A 22,119-nucleotide genomic window follows, 5' to 3' on the forward strand; every position below is an offset into this window, starting at 1 on the left:
TATTGCTTTATTTTCTTTTATTTTTTTTTATTTTTTCTCTGACTCATGAGATAGCATGCTTTGTCAAGAGTGCATTTGTTAGTCTCACTGTCATATTTATATTAAAGACATAACGGGATCCTGCCGCACTATCAATGGCTTTTCATTACCCTTGTCTTTGCTTGCAAAGGTCGTCACCTTGCATGTGTATCACATTTGGAAGAGTATTTTCTGTAGAAGTGGAACTGTAGTCTGAATTAAAAGGCAGTGCTGTTTGAGAAAGTTAATAGAACATATTCCTGAGCTTCCTTCTAACTCTCAGGTGAAGTTAATTCAGCACCTTTGTGTGGGCAGATTGTATTCTTCCCTGTCAGAGTTACAGTTGCTTTTGTTTTGTTTCACATTTGAATAATACATTTGATTACCATGGCAAATGTTGCAGTGTATGCATGCCTGACTGTAGTGCCTAATTAACTGATGATAACAAGGCAGGATTGCCCTCTTTTCTTTCATAAGCAATCATATACATGACAGTTCTTTTATCTTTCTTCAAAATTGACTTGCTCTCCTGACCCTTAAGCAGCTCCTGTTTTGTGTGTTTACCTCTGATGTCTGTGCAAGACTGTTAATTTTCTGTGGCATATCCTATCTAGTTATAATTAACACATCGAACAGCGAAGAAATAGTTCTGCTTGCAGATGCCTAATAGGGGAATGCTTTCTTCCAGTAATTATACAGCTTCATTTTACTGATTTGCATTGACCTACAAGGATATATTTTTTATTTTTTTTTGAGAACATCTACAGTGGTATAGTCCTATTTAGGTATGAAAAAGAAGCTAAAAAATTAGGTTAATTTGCTGTAGTTTACCGAAATGTATAAAGTAAACTTAGCAGCAGTCGGTGGTAAGTTTGGTAAAGGTGTGCATTTAGCAAAGTTAAATTGGAGGTAAACGGTGCTGTTGTCTTGCATGTATTTAATCCTGAAGTCGAAGGCCTGTTCTTATAATTAGAAACTTCAAGAAGCACTTGACCTATTTTAAGGAAGCATTACAGTCACATGTATATAAAGCAAATATTTTCCAGCATTGTATCTTAAAAACCCCTGAACTTACATTTCAAATAAATGAGACTAGGATTTCTATTTATCGTTTTATAGCTAGGCTGAGATTAAAGCCATAATGAATACAAGTTCAAAGAGAGGAAGGTATAAGAGAAAAGGTTGATAGTTACAGCAATAAAAACAGGGGCAAAAAGAACAGCTTTTCTGAAGGACTCAGGCTGGAATAATAATGATAGAATTGTCTAAATCGATATATCTCTTGTCAGCCTCACGTCTGATGTTTGAATCAGTCAGGCCTTTTCTGCAAGAGCTTTCCTCAGGAATATTGAATTATTTATTATTTGTATCTTTTTTCCTTTCCTTTCTGATGACTTCTTCTTTTTTCTTTTTTTTTTTTTTTTCCCTAACTTAGTAAAATTTGTTTTTTATGCTGCCAGGTTCAATGTTGTCTGCTGTTTGATAAATAGCAGTAATTGGCTGTATAGCAGAAGTCGTGTAAAAATGTATGACTTCAATTACATCTAGAACAATTTTTTTCTTTATATTGATCTTTTTTTTTTTTTTTTCTGTATAAGATCTGCTCTTCATAGCCTCCAGTGCTGAGTTTTTAAAGAATTTCTCTGTGTCCATATGTTGGCATGCACTTTTGAACCCATGCATCTTTTTTAAAAAAAATGGAATGCTGTCTCAAATCAGTTCTGCCTGAGCAGTAAGTGAAAAATTAGAGTCATTCAAATAGTGAAATATTCATATTGTATTCCAGTCAGATGAGGGATTGCATTACTTTAAAATTACAATGCCTACTTACAGTCCCTGTTTCTCTTGTTTGAGATAATGAAATGGGGTTACTGGCCAATTAATGAAAACATCTTTCATTAACAATTATAATCCAGATAAAATGAAAATTGGTGTTTTTAAAGTCACTGCTGTGCAGTAAAGCTCTGCTCATTTAAATCTACAATTGTACACCATCGTGTTTAGCCTTGTCAATATTATCAGAGGTGCTAATGTGATAGAAATGCACTGTCTGTAATTTCAAATATTATGTCAGAATTCTCCTCGTGTTCCAGCTGTGATCCTTTCTGATTCTTTCTTTCCTCTTTATGCCAGTGCCATGAGGTGATAAGTAATGTGATCTGAATGTTGGATGCTGATTTATGATAAAGTGAGTTGGTGTATTTGCCCTGAAATGTCTTCAAAGGCCAAAACAAAAGACGGGCTGAATTTCATGTGGGGACTGGGGTGATAGTTTGCCCTGGCACGAGGTGATAGACTGGCTGGAAGTTTAGGGTCTAATCCAGGCTTTGACAGAGGTCAGGCTGGGATCTTGCATAGGGTGCTGCTATGGGTTGTTATGCACACCGGGCTCCATCGTATGCGTGTTTGAGGCAAAAGCAGAGAAATGCCCTTATTAAATATATTTTTTTGTTCATTACATAAATCTTTGCTTGCCATGCTTCACGCTTCAAACTCTTCTGAAGTGAGATTCAAAGTAATGGGTTATATAAACAGTCATATTTATGCCATCCAGCAGCGGATCAAAGGGAATATTCCTCACAATTGTGGTTAATTTATGTCATTTGAAAATGTAATTACCTCATGATTATTGCCTGCTTTGTACAGCCCAATTCTGTGCTTTTAAAAAGCAGTCGTGCTCGAGGTTGCTAGTGGACAGGAGTGCTAAAGTGACTGGCCATAACCTGAATCCTGCAGTTCTCCCTCCGGTACGTGTCCCGCTCGATCCAGGGAGGGGACGAGGGAAAGTAGGAATGGCAAATGGTGCATCGATAGTTATAATGATTCAGTGACTTCATAGAGATTCTCCTGTTTCCAGCGGAGCTGATTCTCAGGATGTGTTTCAGGCTGTGAATACGTGTGTCTTTCAGAAGACATGTATTGGCAAAGAAATGCCTCCTGTCTCCGAAGCGTTTTGTTTAGGAAACCCTAACTTTAAAATAATCCTTTAGAAGCAGCTGTATAATGTAATTTATTGAGGACTGTCAGTAAACGCTCGAATTGTTCTGTAGATCACCGGCTGAAACCGGGGTTAAATAGATAAAAAGAAGTTGGTGGTGGTTTTACCCAAAGTCTTGTTTAAGCCTCACTAGTCGTCTGTTTTTTCCTGTAGCAGTTTGACAAAATTGCCTTTCCTACCAGCAGCCTGTTAGGTGCTGTGCACAGAAACAAAACCCTATTGTTTTAGATTTTCTTTCATATCATGTAGGTGTCTATGCCATACCACCCACACAGTAAAGCAAGTGAGCTGTGAAATATATTCATTGTTAGAGTACAGGGGAAATGGAGGCAAGCAATCGGCAGTAATAATGTACGACAGCAAGGGGAGGCTGCCAACATTACCTGCATTATTTCGGTTGCCTTTTTCATTATAGGTTCGGGAAATAGGCAGCAATTCGATTATGGCATGATTTGGGATGGAATTGCTTGCCGTTCACTGACCCTGTCACAAGGGGATCAAATGAGAAGTCAGCTCAAATAAAGTTTATAGTGCATTAACTGGACCAAGCATTGCCTAGCCTGGGAGCATGATTTTTCATCTTCCAGGGTTTTGTAACTGCTTCTCAGATATATTTGTACCTTAAGGCGAGGGGGGAGGGGTGAAAGGGGGGGAAGCAAAGATGAAAAAAAAGGAGGATTGGCTGAGATGTATAGGAATGAGCTAGTTGGCCAATAGTGTACATTCCCCTCCCCTCCCATGTGCAAATCTCAGCTCCTCTCTAGCTTGTGAGAAGCAGCATGATTAATAACACTGAGGGAACCTGCCTGTTGGATTATTAATTTTCCATCCTTTTTCCCTTCTCTTACGCATACCCCTGACGCTTTGCCTTTTTTTTTTTAAAGAAGCTTTTCTTTTTCTTTCCCCCTCTCCCTCTTTTTTTCCTTCTTTTTTTTTTTTTTTTTTTTTTTTTCCCCTTCCTTCCCATGGAGCTAACCACTAGCCACTAACATTCTCGTGGCTATCCAACCCTGCAAGGGCTTCACAGTGGGGTGAGTTTGTATATTAAAATAGGGGATTCTGCAAGGAAGCAGCAACAGCAACAAAAAAAAAAAAAAAAAAAAAAAAGCAAATCCATCCCTGTGATGCTTGATTACAGTACAGTTGCCTTTAGCTACAACTGCTAAAACTAGAGTTAATGCTGACCTAGAAGGCAAGAAATGTGTTGCAGTGTGTGCCTGTTAGTTCCAGAGAGTACTGCACTGCACAGACAGATAAACATTGTGTTGTTATTCAGGCTAAATAAAATTGGCCCTTGGTAAACCTTAGCTGAATAGAGAGGGTGCAAACTGCTAGCAAATGGGTGTTAATGGTAGGCAACTGGGCAAGCTGTGGGGTGTTTTGTTGGTGATGCTAGGTGTTTTTTCCTTTTTTATAACAAGACTTTTATAGGATTCATGCTAATGAAAATAGTTTCTGTTTTGCAATCACAAATATTGTTAAGTTTTGTGATTCTTCATGGAATAATCACACTGCAATATCATTTGCAGATGAGTGATCTTGTTGGTGGGGAGTCTCACACCAGCTGAGGACAGTTTAGCACACTGTTGGTGCGATGGGTGCTGGTAGCGTTTACATGTGTGTGTGATGGCGTGGGCTTCTCCCTTTTGATTCGCTGACCAGGTCATGTGTCCAGTCTGTGCAAAGGAAATACGTGATGCAGGAGTTCCATTTTGGGTTTGGATGTCTGGGTTTGATTAGTTTTATGAAGTTGTTATGTTATAATACTATGCAATGTATTTTATTATTTCAAATTAATATAGCAGGATTAAGAAATTTGCTGTTGTTAATTCAGAGTATAATACAGTGCAATGCTGAGAATCTTGTGTCTTGAAGCACATTACAGAATATAGAAACTTCTTAATTAAAATAAAAAAGTTAATGTTGATTTATTAGTACCAAGCAATTTTTATAAATATATATATCTTTATGTATGTGCACATGCAATTGGTAGTGTTGTTTGTGAAAGGAGCAGATGAGAGAATGCATCAACAAAGCACCCACTGTTCATGTGTTTGCACTGAAGGTAGGATGGGGTGGCGTACTTTTTTTTTGTTTTTAACCTGTGCAATACTTCTTGAGAGATAAGAAGACAAGGAGTATAATACAGCTGTTTTGGATTTATATAACATAAGCATTGGAAAGGGTTTTAATTTTTATTTTTGTCCTGCATTTGTGTATTCATTTTTTGTTTTGTGATTTAAAAGCATTGATACAAGACAGACAAAAGCCTTCCTACCTAATACCAACCTAGACAGTATACGTACAGGCATTCTGCACGTTATATCATGAAATCATAGAATATCTCAAGCTGGAAGGGATCCATAAGGATCACTGAGCCTACATCCCACATAGATATATCTATATGTCTGTCTTCAATGTTAAAGATATACATATAAATGTCATATATCTGTCTTTGAGCACTTTAGCTGAAAGGAAATATTTTAAAAACTTCAGGTACTCTTTCTCTTGTCAGTCTTTAAAAATGTGTACTGTAAATAAGCTAGTATAACATCGTCTCGGTATTCAGTGTATCTTGGTACTGTTTTAATAATAATCCACATAATGTGTTTTTTCTATGTGGCACATGTTGTCATTCTTAGTTTTCAGTTACTCTTAATTAGGAGTTCTTACCTTGCTGTGGAAGGACCTGTTTCCTTCTTGGAAGGTGGTTTATAATGTTGGTACAGAGATGTGGTTTCCAGTTCAAGTCCGAGATGCATAGACAGCCTGAGGGCAGTGCTTTTTTGTTTGGCTTGTTTGTTTGTTTATTTTTATTGCCTGTGAGATTATCAGTACATTAGTGGGAGGAATTCTCATTGATTGATTACTGAGCCCTAATTGGTTTTTATTCCTTTTCCCTATATTAACATTAGTGATGCCAAGTTTTGATATGCAGGAACACTGTGACATACTGCAGTAAAAACACTGAAAACTGTTTTAGCTTGCTATTTTCTTAGAAGGGTATTGATGAAATTATATTATATTTTGTAAAGATGTGTTTTCCTTTTGATTTTATAATATAACTGCTCCTTTATAATGCTGAAACATATTTAAACGTGCAAACAATAAACGTATTTGTGAGTCCTGTCTCATCCTGACATTTGCATGTGTTACATGTTTTCTTCCACTCGGTGAGCAGTAGCCTGATGTGCCTGTATCAAGTAATGCATCCTAACAATTAGATAGCGTTGTAGTAGCTTTGAAAAATGTCTTATGCTGAAACATAGTAATTTTTTTCAATGTGGCTAAATATTCATAATTTGTGATCTTTTTTACGCTAAGAAATTAGGTCATGTAAAACAATAGCAAGAAATGTAATTTTTGATCAAGCAGTCGAGCCAGCTGTATTGCAACTCAGACTACATGGCAGGATAAAACTTTGTGATCTCTAAAATTATATAATTTATTTGCCATGTTGATCTTTAGACCCCAACAATTATAGATGTGTCAGGTGTTACACAGGTAGTGCTTGTAGTCTCTATTGAATTTTATAATCTAATGCAGGGTTACGATACATTAAAAATGAAAGTCAATATCAATGTCTCTGAATTAAATAGCAGGTGTTTGCATTTTTCATTTTATTTTTTTTTTTTTTTTACTAAAAGTAAAAATAACTGGGAATAAAATAATTGGCTGGGGCTATTTCTCTAGCAACTGCTTGAAAATCTGGAATGGGCAGAATCTCTCCCACTGCTGCTGTGTGGAACAGTGTCGCAATGGTATGGGTATTTTCTCTACATTGTAACTGACAGATTTGCTGGTAATACTGCCTTCCAAACCATACAAGTCTTAGCTTATCTCCCTTTGCATTCACAGTGTTGACACACATATATCATAATCTCAGTAATCTGAAGAATGTACAGGATTGGTGAAGGCAAATTACCGTTTTTTTCAGCCTCCACTTGTTTTATTATCTGTATACTTCAGTGTTCTATCTCGGTCATAATCATATGTTTGTAGTAAAAAGAGATTCCTTATCTCTGTGGGTCGGTACTTGTGATGTGTCCAGGCTTCTAAAGACTACTGTTAGTAATTCCTAAAGCTCTTAGAGAAGTGATTAGGGAGTCATGATTGCTCACAAATTGAGTCTTTTTTTCTGCTTGACACTGATCCTGTGATAGTCTCCCCACTTAATCCTCACTAGCAATTTGCCTATAGTTGCAGCTAACAGGAGGTGATTAGAGGGGAGTTGCCCACTGCCTTTTTACTTCTGTTGTAGTGGCATGTTAGACAGGGGCTAGTGAATCAAAGCTGTTTTCCTATTAACTCAACACCTCCTAATGCATTAGAGCCACTTTTATCTAATAACAGTGTTCAGCTGCCAGCACTACGTTAATGTTACTTGGTATGGCTTTTAAAGCATCACAAGGAGCATTTTTAAAATTAGAGAACAAAAAGCGTAAAGCAGAATACCCAAAGATGAAAGCAAAATAATGAAATTAACAGGTCTCCCCTTCAGCAGCAGATGCGTGTAACCCCGACTAAGATTTCAGAGCCTGTTCTGCCTGCATCGGTAGGGGAGTGGGGAGAGGGACTGTAATTGGGGTCCTGGTGACAGGGGACTGGGGCGATGCTGCCCAGGTGAGAACGGAATGCACTTGCAAGGGAGAACGGCACCAGTGAAAGGGTGATAATGAAGCGTTAACTTCTAAAGAGGAATAATACCAAGGGCCTGAGTGGAAATCCCTAAATATTTACTACTTTTTATTTTGACCCACCTGTAAAACATATCAAGGGTTGGTCTGCATTTCATACTTTATTGGTAAGATACACAATCTTCACCCTATGTTCTCTGGCTTTGGTAAGTTTTGTTTGAAAAAAACCTAACATTGTTCTATACTTTACTACTTCATTGACAGAGTTCTTCATCATTTTAATTAGTTTGTTTTAAAGAAGCTATAGTAATGGATGCAAAAGATCTCTGTAGTGACATACAAGCTGAGAAGTGTTCAACAGCAAGCTCACCTGGCTTTCTTTTTTTGAGGCCAGAGAATAAATGTTCTTTTTTTAAGACTCTCAGCATGCAGCAAGTACAGTGCATATATGTAAAGTTTTAAACACAATTCCTTGGTTTTACAGAGGCTACCACTGGGCTACATGTTAAGCATATGTTTATATTACAGGGATTGTGCCTAAGGTTACAGTCCAAGATAAAATAGCTACTTCAAGTGCAAAAATACAAAGGTGACCATTAACAAGAACCTGTCTCTTTAACAGGTAAACAGGTAGATTGGTTGAGATGTAAGGAACAAAAGAAGTGGCATCCCTAGCTATTTCACAGCCTGACTAACAATCTCTGTGTATCATTAAAACTTCTTTATCTCCTTTCTATTCTTGAGGTTTATTTTGCTGATGGCACGGTATATTTCAGGAGCACATTACTGAATATTTTTTAAATTACATGCTTTAAAGTATAGAATATGAGCAAGCTCAGTTTTAACACGCATTAACAATTTGAAGTAGACTGCTAAAATATAGGAAAGCCCCTGTTAGCTGTTGGCTCAGACTCAGCTAGCTCATCCCATTCAGAGAGACAGAAATGTCAAAAATGTCACCTGTAATCACAATTCCTTATTTAATTTGATCCTATAGGACAAGAACAAACAAACTGAACAAAGTTTTCTGCTTTTGGATTGCTGAGGGATTATTTTCTGTGCAGTACACATACACACACTATAGATAGCTAAATAAATCCATCTGTCTATCCTGAAATCATAAACCATGTGCCATAATTGCTGAACTTGTCACATGTCTATCATGTATTTTGTTGATATATCTTCAAGCACACGTCTTCACTAAAAAAAACACATTGTTTTACTCTGTGTCAGAACACTGTTTTCAAGCTGAGGCTTTTTTTTTTTTTTTTTTAAGGGAAGTACAAAGTATGGAAAAATACTAGGGCCAGTGTTTATGCCTCTTCATTTGACTGGCAGAAGCAGACAGGGAAGTAAGAACAGCCTAAATCAGGTCACTCCAAAAGCACTGTGCCGTATTTTTTGTTTCACATACTGCCATTGTCCTGCCTGGAGCTGTCGACTGTACAGAAAAAACATCCCTGTTGTAAGGGTGTGCCAGTCCAAAAATTTCTCTGTTAAATCCTTGGAAGCGCTCAGTTGGATCATTAGGGGATCCAAGATGTTATGGGATTCTGTAGCGGAGCCCATTCTGCAGGAAGCGGTTTGCTGAGCAGGCCTGTTACCCTTTAGTCCTCACAGTGTGGCTTCAGGTACGCAGTGTGTTTCTCATTTTTAATGTGGCCGCAAAAATGTATCCCATAAATTTGCATAAGGAAGCCAAGTAATAACACCTATCAGTTGTCATCTTTTCTTTGAAAAGGAAGACAGATTAATAAACTGTTTTCTGTTATGTATTCATTTGTGTTTTTTCTTTATGTGGTAAATACAAAACATTAAAAATGACATAAATTCTATTATATGGAAGCTGCTGAGCTTATGGTATTATAAAGCCATAAGCAAAAAAGGCTTTCAGAACTATTTCTGAACTGTTTTTCATGCTTTTTGATGGTGCTAGATGCAGTGCTGTAGAAAATGTATGTAGCCTCTTCACAAGACACATTGCTGTAAACTACTGCTTGACAGGGCATCTGTCATCCAGAGCTGCTTAACATCTAGAACTTTAAAGTCAGCTTTGTTTGTTTAAATAATAAGTATGCCTTATTTGTAAGGTGAAATACTGCCAGTTCCATTTTTTAAAAGGACACTGAATAACAGGTTTTGGTTCCTGTACTTCTGTGCCATTTTCATAAAGAAAGGAGGCTCTTTGATTTTTCTGAAGTGCTGCTGAAATAGCTGGAATTTAAAAATTTCCACAGTTATGCAGGCAAAAACTATTTTTAGTCATGTGGGCTATTAATTGTGATAGGACAAAGCATTGCTTTTGTGGTGTTTTTTTTTTTTTAACTTAACAAAGATAATAGGTTTATCTAAAAGGTAGATTTCTATATCATATTAATAGACTGACATTGTAATTTTGTTAGTTAAACTTTCTTTCTGTCCCTCTTTTCTTTTTTGGAGGGCTTGAGGTAATGGAGCGTTGTAACAGAAACGTAGAACAGGTTTTAATCGATGATTGCAGCCCAGAAATGTATGAAGTCCATATAGATATATGAAAATGTACAAAATCAGTGCCCGGGGGGAACAGGACTATTAGTGATGCTAGTTGAGATGAAGAAAAAATAGCATGAAATGGATGAGATCTGAATGGATTCAGATTTCTTGATATTAACAGCTTGCTATAGTTTACCCAGGGATTAATTATAAAATTGGCCATTGCAGTGTTTTATTCTTTCACCCTCAGTGTCTGTCATGCCCTACCTAGTCTCATGTAATACAGCATTTCTCCTGGGCTGGGCTGTGGTACCCAACGTTTAGGTTGTGGCTACAAGCGGTTTCAAATTCCAAGTAAATGGGCAGGACATGTTGTGAGTCTAGGTCATGATAAAAACTGTGCACACAGTCTCTCCTGCCGCTTCTCTGGAAGGAAGACCCAGGTGCATCAAGTAGAAAGGGCCGAGGGCTGCCGTGTTGTTCCGAACGCATCTGCCCTACAACGTGTCTGGCACCGTAATGAATCGCAAACGAAGCACAGGTCTGTGTCTGGTCGCAGGCACTCCAGGCTCCTGGGATTTACAGTATTGGAGGACAGTTCCTTTTACGTGTCTTCCAGTGACCACCTGTTAGCATGTGGATGTTCTGGTTCCTTCAACGTGCAGTTTCTTGCTTCGCAGTGACTGTTGAAATACCACTGGGGTGTCCTGTTTGCCCGGTCTGTGATTTTAGGATAAAAAGGTGAAAACTGGTAAGGGCAGGGGGGAAAGCCTGCTTCGGTAACTTCCAGAGGAGAAAATTCAGTTTGGTCCCCAAGAGTAAAATGGAGCGGTGCTGTACTGAAGTATCAGCGTAACACAGACGTGGGACACCAAACGGTGGCCTTGAGCGTTACTTGTGCTGCTTTGTCCTTTTGTGTTCAGACTTCAGTGTACCTGGTTGGACTTGGCTGTCAGGTATTTTTAGAGCCTCATTTCTGACAAAAGGCTTTTAAAAATCGCGGTGCCACAAGCTGTTGTGTTCCTGAGGCCCAGGCTGCACCGCAGCACGGACAGGTCTGCGGCGGGCCCGTCACTGACGTTGTAGGGTGGGGAGGGGCGGGCAGGTGTCAGTGGCTCCGTGAACGACATGACTCTGAGTAACTGAGGCTGGCATTTTGACTGATGTTGTGGCAATGTTTTATCACCAGCTTCTAGAGGATTGCCCCTTTTTTGAGCATACATTAACAATTGTAGCAAACCGAAGCATTTCCAGTGCTTTCTCTGTCTGTAGTCTGCAGAGGGTGATCAGCAAAAGGCAGGTTGGATCTTCTGCCTTTGTACCTCCTGTGACTCTCTTGGGTAGCACTGTGCTTCTGGGGGATGCTGGAAAAATCTGTCTCCGTACCTCGCCCCCCTCCCAAGGGGAAACAAGGTGACGCTGCAAATGAGCGAGAGAGTTCTGCCCTTCCTCGCACCTCTGTAACTGTTTGTGTTGCCGTTCATTGAACGGGGCCATGAAACTCATCTGGGTGAAGCTAACCAGTTTGCTCCGGGTTAATTTAACCTGAATCAGACTCCCCAGTGTTCTTCACCCACATGCATGAGCAGATTTGGGTCGGTAGGTGTGAAAGGGCGCTGCGGGGGGCAGCGGGGGCTGTTGGGAGCCCACAGCGAGACTGGCACCACCCGCTGGAAACCATGCCTTCTTCTGCCAGCTTATCACTGAACTATGGCATTTTTAGAGAAAGGAAGGAAGACAAAGAAATGTAAATAACAGGGTGGTTTCAGGAATGTTTTTATTCTCCCTGAGACCATACAAAATATTTTTAAAAGCATCCTGTGCTAGTATCTATTCAAATCAGAACAGCTCGGAACTGTATTTGCAACCTCAGATGTTCCATGTGGGACATTCTAAGTCCTTTCGTAATTCAGTGGCAAAGATGATGTGTTGGGACAATGGCCAGTGCTATGGAAATGGACTCCAAACCTTCTGATCCAGCTGTTAGCCTATAAATTATTATTATTTATAGGAGAATTGATTCTAGCTTTGTTATAATGTCCGAGGGCTGTGTTCTTTTCCAGTGGCACTAAAAGTTTACCTTTTTATCATTTACATAAATTGGGATGCAGATTTGGGTACACTATTCATTTCTTTCTTCTTGTTCCTGAAATTATCTGTGGTTTAATTTAAAAATAAAACCAAAACCCTATATCGGCAAGTAACATTGCCATTCTAAGGCAGAAGTTATTCTGGTGACTGATTTACTCTAAAACATAATTCAATTTTATGAGAAACTTCTGGAGAGTGTCAAGGATATTTTCCTTATTTTAATTTTATGGTATAGTTTAAAAACTCTAGAAAATTTATGACATTTTTTTTGTTGGGAATTAGTTCTTTAATGTAAAACTGTAGCAATCTCATTGCTATTATTTTAGAGCATCTTTTGCACTTTAGTCAAGCATTCTTCCTCAAAACTGAGTGCTGTCAGATGTTTCAGGTGTAAAGACCAAGTAGTAAGTAGATGAGAGTTAATGTGCCTTTTTCAAAGATTTTTACCTTAATCCTTTGCAGCAGATATTGGTGTAAACTATAAAATGTAATATCTCTATAATATCTGGAAGGTTTTGCTTTCAGGATGTGTAACTGTTTATCAACTTAAGTCCCTATGCTCCTTGCAATGTTCCCTCTATAAAACATCTAAATGTATGAATTTTAGATTTTCATATAAGACCTACAATTCACTAAGAAGAAACTTTTCCTGTCTGACAATCTGGTTTTCTCACTTCCCTGACAGATGGACACATAACATGTTTGCTTTTCACTGTTTAGGAGACGGGGGGCAACACATATATACTGCTTAGAATTTTACTTCATTAAAAAGTCCCCAAACCAATGTAGAGTGAAGGAGGAATTGCCTTGTGAAGAAGCAGTGTAAGAGAACAGGAAAGTTTGTACAGTCAGCGTGTACTGTGCTGGTAATTTTGGTCACAGAGACATCGAGATCTCAATTTCCTGACAGCAATGAATCGGTTTCTTTGCAATGATAGAAAACAGCAGATTGAACTGGGATATCAAACTGGGAGATAATCACATCTAAAAATGCTTGCTGTCTTTAATAACTTGGAAAAGTTACTTAGTGTCGCTGATTCTAATATTATGTATGCTTCTTCATCTGGAATAGTAAAAGGTAATCGGGTTTGGTTTGCTCCCTCTTGCATCAGTTTGCTTGCTTTCCTGAGGAAATTTTATGGTTGCTGTTTAGTTTGTGGGAAATTGTAGAGATTTGGCAGTGTGAAAGTTACAGGCAAAGATTATTCTTCAAGGTTGTCCTTTGAAGGCTGCCTAAAGGTAGCTGGGCTTTGGGGGTGTAATTTGGACAGTCAGCTGTAAGACTGATGGAGTTTTTGCTTCTGTGGTGGGCTGGATACCGGTCTCTTGAATAGCCAGGATAACAGCCACATGAGAAACGTGTTGATCTAAACCAAAATAAATCTGTTTGCAAACAGAGCCAACGCAGTGTTTGGAGAACTGGTGTTAACATGTGCCCAGTGCGTCGTATTTGAAGGGAATGAGTAGTCATGTTTTTAGTTTTCTCTTCCTGAATGTTTTTACACTAGACATACATGACGAACACATGCTACAAATGGACAACACAGTAAGGATGTGCCATTCAGGGAAGAAATACACATATTGGATCTACAGAGTGCATTATGAGGTTCTTGGCTGCCTGCCCATGGCAGGGGGTTGGAACTAGGTGATCCTTAAGGTCCCTTCCAACCCAACCCCTTCTGTGATTCTGACAGTCGTCATGATCTCAAAAAAACAAAATAAAATAAAATGAATCCATCTAAAGTATTTTTGCTACACTACCTGGCTGACACTCATTCTAGGAGAGGGATAATCTCAGGGGGTTGTGGGAAACACCCCCAGGAGGTTGTACGCCTCAGTAGTGAGTGTCTCTGAAGCTCAATATAACTTACTCCATTGCTGTGACAGTATATACCATAGCTTATATCAAAAACATTTGCACCACCAGCTGTCTTACTGGTTTTATGTTTTTTAGAACAATATCCACTTCAGAAACACAATAATGACAGCCTCGTGCTCCTGGCTTTTTCACTACATTGTTTTCATGAGGTTTATTTCTGACATTGCAAAACTCCAGATAAAACCAGCAAGGGTTACTGAATGCACAGAACACACATTCATCTCAGGATGTCTTTAATTTAAACAGTGTAGGAGGCTAGAAATTTTTTTTTTGAGGAGTATCATATAGTTTTGCTTGCTTTCCATATTCTTCACCAGTTTTACATTCAAAATCTAGTTATGAACAAAAAAGATAAGCAACTTGCACATAAAGCCAGGAATTCATTACTAATGTAACTGAAATCTAGTCAAAGAATTACAGGTAGTAAAGGTTTAATTTTTACAGGAGAAAGAAAAAGAAAATAAACTATCACAGAACAAGTCTCCATATTAATAAAGCAATTAGAATCATTGCCCAAGTAATTTTGCCCCACTATGCCCTCCATTTTAGCAAATGAGGACATGTAAGCTTTTCTTGGTGACACCTAACAGGATTATATCAACAAGTCTAAACTTTTCATAGAAATGAAAGGAGCTTGGAGACATTATCATCACAGGAGAATGCAAAATTGTGATAGTGCTACCTGTTATTTCATAGAGACTTTAGAGGTCATGCTGTAAATACCTTATGGAAGTTTTATCCTCTTCTATGCAAAATACATTGTATTCTATAGCAGCTTAGTTTGACTGGTCACAGTACTGAAAGTGACATGTGCATATTTTTGTAAGCATGTATGTCCAACATAGAAACTTAGAGTTGCCTTTTCCTTCTGTTTTGGCTCCCAAAGAATCCTTTCTGTATGTCAAAAAAAAAATTTAAAAAAAAATCATCCCAGCTTTGAGTGCTTTACTCTCCTATTTGTTTTTCTCATCAAATCTAGATGTTAATGTTTATTCTTTCTGTTCTTTCTGCACAGAGGAAGGAAGGGAGTAATGTTTAGAGTCATAACAGAAGTAATGTCCCTTATTTATATTTCATTATAACTAATTTTTCTGGGGTCAGTTTTGACAATAAGTGAAAAGCTTTTTTCTATTAAAGAGAAACATTATTTAGTAATGTATTGAAGTTGGAATGGACATGTGCTACATGTTCTGTGACCCCTCCACCTTGATTTCTATTGCCCACAACATTTGATTAACAGTTAGATTTCTATCAAACAGCAAGTCTGTGAGTCGATGCAAAGTATTATCTCAGCTGTCTGTTCACTTTAGGAAATGATAGCATGGTAAGTAAATACTAAAAGTAACAAATAGCCACGCTGTCTGATTTGTCAAAGGATATGTTTAATTTGCTTCGTGGGAGTGTTTGAATTTTCCAAGTTCATGGGCTTGGAAAGTGCCTCCATATAAACCATACAGAAGTTTAATTATCTTATTCTGTTAGGTTAAATTACTAAACAGCTTCTTCAAAGATGCTGTTCTGTGTTTGAATAAATATAATATGCAAAGATGTGAAAATTGCTCCTAGTATGATACCCAAGTGGGATATGGTGGCTTTGTGGTGTCATATTTTGAGAAATTATTTAAAGGCACACAAAAGGACACTGTCACTCTGTTATTAATGTTAAAAATTGTTGATGCTCTGTGCAGTGTGTTTTTTCTAATTAGAGGAAAGCTGTAGAGTACCATTTCCATAATCGACATGGGAACAGAAACTCAGCAAAATTTCATGTATTTGCAGTGAAACTGCTCCTCAGCAACATAAAAATGGCTTTTATAACATAAAGGCTGTAATTAGAATAAGTCAAATCAGTTGGAAACAATTAAAGCCAGAACAGGCTAAGCTGCCTTCTAAATATTTGTCTGGAGATTAGCCCTACTCTTACAGCCCCTGAGAAGCATCTTTGATTTACTTATAATGCTTGACGTGGCAAAGATAATCCTGCAGAAGGCAAATGAACACAAATTTAGATGTGCTGTTAGGCGCTCTTTGTTGATTTGACAGGAGGCAGCATATTGGAAGTGATGTTGGAGAAGTGAGTATAGGGTCACATTAGACAAATTGCTTAACACCCCCCCTCCCCCGATCATCAATTTAAATTCTTTTAAAAACGTACTCATTCTTTGAAGCTTTTAGGATGCACTTTAGAAGTCCATGTGGAATAATTTTCTGCATGTCTGTGCGACAGTTGATGTGAGTCTCATTGTATTTAAAATTATAGTCCTGAGATAGAACTTTCTGCTTGTTGCTTGTCTGACATCAGCTATTAAAATACAAGTAAAGCTTGGCAGGTATAAATTTGAAGAAGAAAAGAGATTATGTAAGAAGATCAGAATTGTTAATAGTAACGAGCTAGTTGTGGAAGAATGGCGATTTACTTTGTAGAGTTCTGTTGGAAGAACAAACACACGCGCACCAGGCAGTGGGCGGCCAGTTACTTACTGGCGCCCTTTTATTGCACTTTTGATAGCTGGAAAGGATAAGAGAGAGAGAACTAATGTGGCTGATAGATTGTAAACGTGGACTGGCCATTGCATTAACTTGTGGATCTAATGGCATCAGCAGAAGCAGCTGATAGATTGTAAACACGGGCTGGCCATTGCATTAACTTGTGGATTCAGGGGCGTCGGCAGAAAGCAACTATTATGAAGGCCAGCCTGTATTTTAGTATGGCCGACCTCTACGTTATTGTTAACCCTTGACTGCGCGTGGTGTACTTGTATAAAATGGTGAAAAATTGTTAACTATGTAAAGCTGGATGATTTGAAATGAGTTTGAAACATTAGTCAGCTTCTTGGCGTAGATCAGATTTGTACTTTGGGTAGTTTCCCTCTCATTTATAATCTCCACAGCATCCCAAAGTTTTTGTTTAGTTGGTGAAAATAAAATCAGTCTAATGTATTCTCTTACTGAATTTTAAACAAGACCATTAAAACTCCTTTAACGGACTAAAATAAGCTTCAGAGAGGGTTTCCATTTCATCTTTACTGAGCTGAGGCTACAGCACTCTTTCCCTTTGCACCACAGTGAGAGGCTGTCAATAATTCAATAGCCATGGCCTTGATGGGCCAAGGCCCAAGTTAGACTTTAAACAGAGCCAAGCAGCTTGTCAAAGTGTGATGCGCTGTCAATGCCTGACTGATCTATACTGCATGAATTCTCCCTCAGCTCTTGATGTATCCCTGGGAATAAAAAGAAAGCAATTTCAGAAGTAGACCTGGCGTGAAGCACCTGTTTGTTTGGAATTTTTAATGAGGGGAAGTTGTGTTAGTAATGAAGCCGAATGAAGCTGTTGCTTCTTTGCTTAGAGGACCCACGCTAAACTCCTGTCTGATAGTACTGGTGCATTTCCAGTGTCTTCAAGAAAAGAAGTCACACTATCTTTAAAAGTGTTTGTGCCTCAGAGCAAGTTCACGTGGAGCAATACTTAATAACTAATGCAAGTAACTCTGCTTCATCCAAATTACTCGTTTACGTCCTTTGGTTTCAACTGATACTATAGTATTAACACTCAAGATTACCATAATGAAACTTTTTCATAGCTATTTGTTTTCAGGTTTTTCCTTACACAGTAACTGATATATATGGTGCGTTTATAGCCTTTCTAAATGCTCTACATTGAATTTTCTTATATTTTATAGTTTACTTGGAAGCTGAAGATTTATTCGCTCTTCTAAGAAAATATTTTAGAAAAAAGTGAGCTAAAGTGGTAACTAGTTATATTCTAGTTCTTTAACACTTTATATGTAAATGTAAAAGCAGAATTGTATCTAAGTTGCCTTTGAAAAGATATAAGAAAGCTCAAATAAGACTTTACAGTATTTGTCAAAACCCCCAAAAGCTGGCATTATTAAGCGTGTACTTGGTTACATTTTAAAGCATTTGAATTCCAGTCCTTGTGTTGCTAAGCTTCTGTTATGATAAGATTTACTGGCATTTAAAAGAGAAAAGTAACGTTGCTATCCTCACTTTAAATGCATTTGTTTTGTCATTGTTTTTTTACAAATCCATGTTTTTTGAAGTTGCCATATCTGCAGAAAGTTTCATGAGACATGTAGGTTCTCAGCCTTCAGGTAATTTTTTAATAGAGACACAAGAGACTAATAGAAAAATAAATGAGGTCCTTTTAATGTTTTAGAAATGCTGAAACCTTGTGCTACTGGATTTGATTAAGTCAGGGTTTTTTGTAAAGCTTGTTACATGTTTTAATTTTAAATAGCTTACTCCCTAAGTCCTCATCTTTCAGAAAACCTGAATTTCAATATTTGGTCTGCATTGATATTGGAGCTTTCATCCCTCTCGCAGAGCAGCAGAGGAAACATAGCGTAAAATGTGGTTGATAACATATCTCAACTAAGACTTTGTTTTAGTGGCGTGGATGCCTCATTCTCCGGAATGTAAACTGGTGGAGGCCTCCAGTGAAGTCTGTGGAATGGAGACAGTCACTTTTTCACTAAAACCAAAACAATTGGAGAAGGTAATACTCTTTCCCATTTGCTAAGTTGTTCCTCAAGCTACCCGTGAAATGGTCCTACTCCATTTTAGTGCCAAGTAAGACTGATTTGCTTAACCTGCAGCTGAGAACCATGTATTGGACTGTTGATCTGTGCTGGAGTTTGTGTTGGTGCTGGAGTAAGGAATATTGTATGTTACAGAGCAATGGGGCAACGGTCTTTGCATGAAACAAACTTCACAACCCATCATTTTGCCAATGTTGTTGGAGGTGTTGCGTGCTTATTGCACTTGAAAATGAATAGAGTGACTATATTGGTGCAACGCTTTTTGTGGCAATAACCTTTTTGTTAGAAAAATTGTGCATGACAGAGTTCATGGTCTTTGACAGTGTCACAGATCATGACTCAAATTCATGTTTTGGCTGGCCATCTTCCAAATAAATAATATTTCTAGATTAAGTACTTCCAACTCTCTGACTGAATATTTGTGCAGAAGTGAAGGTGACAAAATAATAATTTATTATTATTATTTTGACTTCGAAAAATGCTGTAAGTCTTTGTGTTTGTGTGGCCTTGATTGATGGGCTGAACACTGTGAATGAGGTTGTTACACACCATCGTAAGATGAGCAGAGAAAGAACTTGACAAAAATAAGAATGTATCCTGTATGTAGTGTTGTGTAGAGAGCGCCAGCAAGGTGAAAATACGTGATAGAATGTTAACATGCTTGCAAAAATACAAGTTTAAAGACACTCCTCTGAGATTGGAGAGACATGAGGAGCTTCTTCACTTTGACAGTTTTTTACATTCTTGACTTAACTGAGCAAGTAGGATTTGCTTGGTTTTCAATAGATGATCTGTAGGAGGATTGGAACAGGCTTCTTGCCTAGACCATTGTTTGCTACCCCAAATTCAGCGAGATGCTCCTCAGATGTATGTTACGTTATTTGGGCATATATCTGTCTCTGAGTAGTTGTGCTGTGCATGTGATGGTAACATTTGTTAGGATTAAACTCTTCTAAGACTGGTTTTAGCAATTGACTTTTGGGAATGTATCCCCATGAGGCTTTCCACGTCCCCTGTACACAAACTCACAAACAGATGCTGGTGCAGCACTCGCTAGCTTCTGTCATCACAGGCCTGGGCTGGGGATCTGCTCTTTGCGAACCTTTATAGTTCTCTGTTATGTGATAGAATTAAGGGAGCTTTTGCAATCACCCCAGGATATTTTGATCACCAACCTTCAGAACTGTGAATAACCATGATTTTCAAATTCTACTGTCAGTGGAGGTGTCTGAAATTGGGCTACTTCTTAATGTGCTTAACTTTAGGCATCTAATTTAGAAGGTATTAGCAACGTTTCCCAGCTAGTGCTCAGGGCATTTTAAGGATTGTTTCACTTGGGGACTTAAGCAAATGATAAAGTAAACAACTTACAACAAAAACCTACTCTATTTAATCAATATTTATTATGATGCAGACACTAAGGAGAAAGAAAAGCCTTTCTTTTTTGTTTTGTTTTTTTCCTTTATTTTCCTTTTTTTCTTTTCTCTCTCTTTTTTTTTTTTTTTTTTTTTCAAATGATTTTTATTCTTGGGTGTTTTAGGTATCTCAGGTGCTAAAAATACCAATTGAAATACCAGATGCACTACATGAGTGAGTTCTCAGGCGTGTGTCTCTACTAGCCCTAATTCTGCACGTCTTCATTTCTCTTTGAGTTTTAGCAGGTGTTTGGTAGGTGTTACACATAGGTGCCTTTTGCTAATGTAATCAGAAGAGAATCTACTAGGTTTTCGGGTACTGCCTTTCAGTATAGAACCATCTAAGTCCTACAAATGAACAGATCAGTGTTAGCTTTGGTGTACAGAAGGAACTGCATTTGTGGAACCCTGGTGTAGCTTAAGTTTGGAAACAGCCTTGCTTATTGTACAAAATGATTAGAAGCTCTGTATCTGGGAAACACAAGAAACTGGAATGGCTAGGTGAAAGTGAATAAAAATGAGGAGACTCGCAAACTGCTTTTGCTCCAGGGCTGGTTTTAATGAGCTTGTCCCTAATGAGTTGTCCCTGCAACTAGCTTCAGGCCTAAACAGATGAGGCAGGGGTTCTGCTAAATTTTTGATGGGATTTGCACTGGTTTTATGAGAAAGCAAGCAGTAGAGAGTGCAAAGTTGTGTCATGAATCTTTTACGAGACTGGATTGTTGTCCACCTTGTCAATAGGGATTGTAAGACCCGATTGCTAATAGAAGACACACCACATGCTTGCTGTATTGACAAACTTGAATAAATAAGGTAGCGTATATGTCAAGGGAAGATTTGGTTTGTCAGGAGCAGGGACTCAATGACCAGGATGGGATGCTTTGTAAAAATTACTCTCATCATATGCTGTTGAATTGATTGCTGGATGGTGGGGGTTGCACCAGGTGTAGTCATTTCCAGAAGCGGGCTGTGCCTGGGTGCAGGCAGTAGGGCTTGCCACGGGCCATGTTGTATTTGTGCTAATGCAAAGATGGATTGGAAAATTCATTCATCATTTAATGCTTTTATGTTGTAAGTCTTGTATAGGTAGTTAATTTTTTTTATTTAATGATATAGATTTCTGTTTGTGTTTTATCAACAGTTTGTTAGCTCCAGAAGTAAAATGGAATTTTTATTGAGTTTCTCTCAGTTTGAGAGATTCTTTTTGATGTTTCCAACATGTCAGTTGTTAATATGAAGAGCTATTAACAGAAGTATTTCTGAGGTGTGACTTACCCAACAAGATTTTCCTAGTGGCTTAGGTGGTGACAAAAATGCATGTTAGCTTCCTTTATTGCATATAGAAGAGTGTCCTTTTCCTCTCCCATACTTACAGATGCATTTCACCTGCGTTGATCATGTACCAGCTGTAAATGTACTTTGCTTTTCCTGAGTGGCCTCTATGGATTTTCACATCAGCTTTGGACAGTCAGGCTGCAGTGTGGAGTTTTGTCTTAGATTAAAATCTAGTAGTTTACAAATTTTGTTTCCACTGTAGAAGTGTTATTTGGAAAGAGTAGGAATAACATTACTTCTGTGAAAAATGATACTTTTTTTAAGATCAATTAATTACTTAAGTAAAAAAAAATGAAATTAAGATGTTCCTCAAGTGTAGTTTGAGTCCTCCTCTTGTGTATCATTTTCTTTGAAACACAGGTACAGGTCTGTGGGGGAGAGAAGCTAAATATATAAGCTTGGGCTTTACAAATCTAAATTAAAAGGTCTTTGTGGGGAATATGAATTAAAATAAAAAAAAAAAAAACAACTGAGGTATTACTCTTTTTAAACTATGTTATTCCATGAAGTTTAGCAACTGATTAAGAGTTGCATTACAGATATTTTTTTTTAATGAGTGTAAATAGTAGAAACGCACTCATCAATTAATTCAAAGATTCTGATGTTCATATATATTAATGTGCCTCCATGGTATTTGATTAATTGAAATGCAAAGTCATGATAAGTGAGACCAAGACTTAGTATGTCATATTCCTGTTCTCTCAGGTTTTTTATT

The 22,119-nt window shown here is 37.9% G+C and overlaps 1 protein-coding gene across 26 annotated transcripts in view; it reads left to right on the plus strand.

Moving 5' to 3' along the window:
• The window catches only part of RBFOX1 (RNA binding fox-1 homolog 1), a 955,581-nt gene that overhangs the window by 749,329 nt on the left and 184,133 nt on the right, over positions 1-22,119 (plus strand). Inside the window, exon 1 of one of the 26 annotated variants that reach the window (XM_037386475.1) lies at positions 3,969-4,047. The exons of the other annotated variants lie outside the window; for them this stretch is intronic. The gene's annotated coding sequence lies outside the window, so the exon portion shown is untranslated. Of the gene's footprint in view, positions 1-3,968; positions 4,048-22,119 lie in introns of those variants that run through there. 26 annotated transcript variants of the gene reach the window in all.

The sequence above is a fragment of the Falco rusticolus genome, chromosome 4 (genome assembly GCF_015220075.1).
Source record: "Falco rusticolus isolate bFalRus1 chromosome 4, bFalRus1.pri, whole genome shotgun sequence".
Classification (NCBI taxonomy): Eukaryota; Metazoa; Chordata; class Aves; order Falconiformes; family Falconidae; genus Falco; species Falco rusticolus.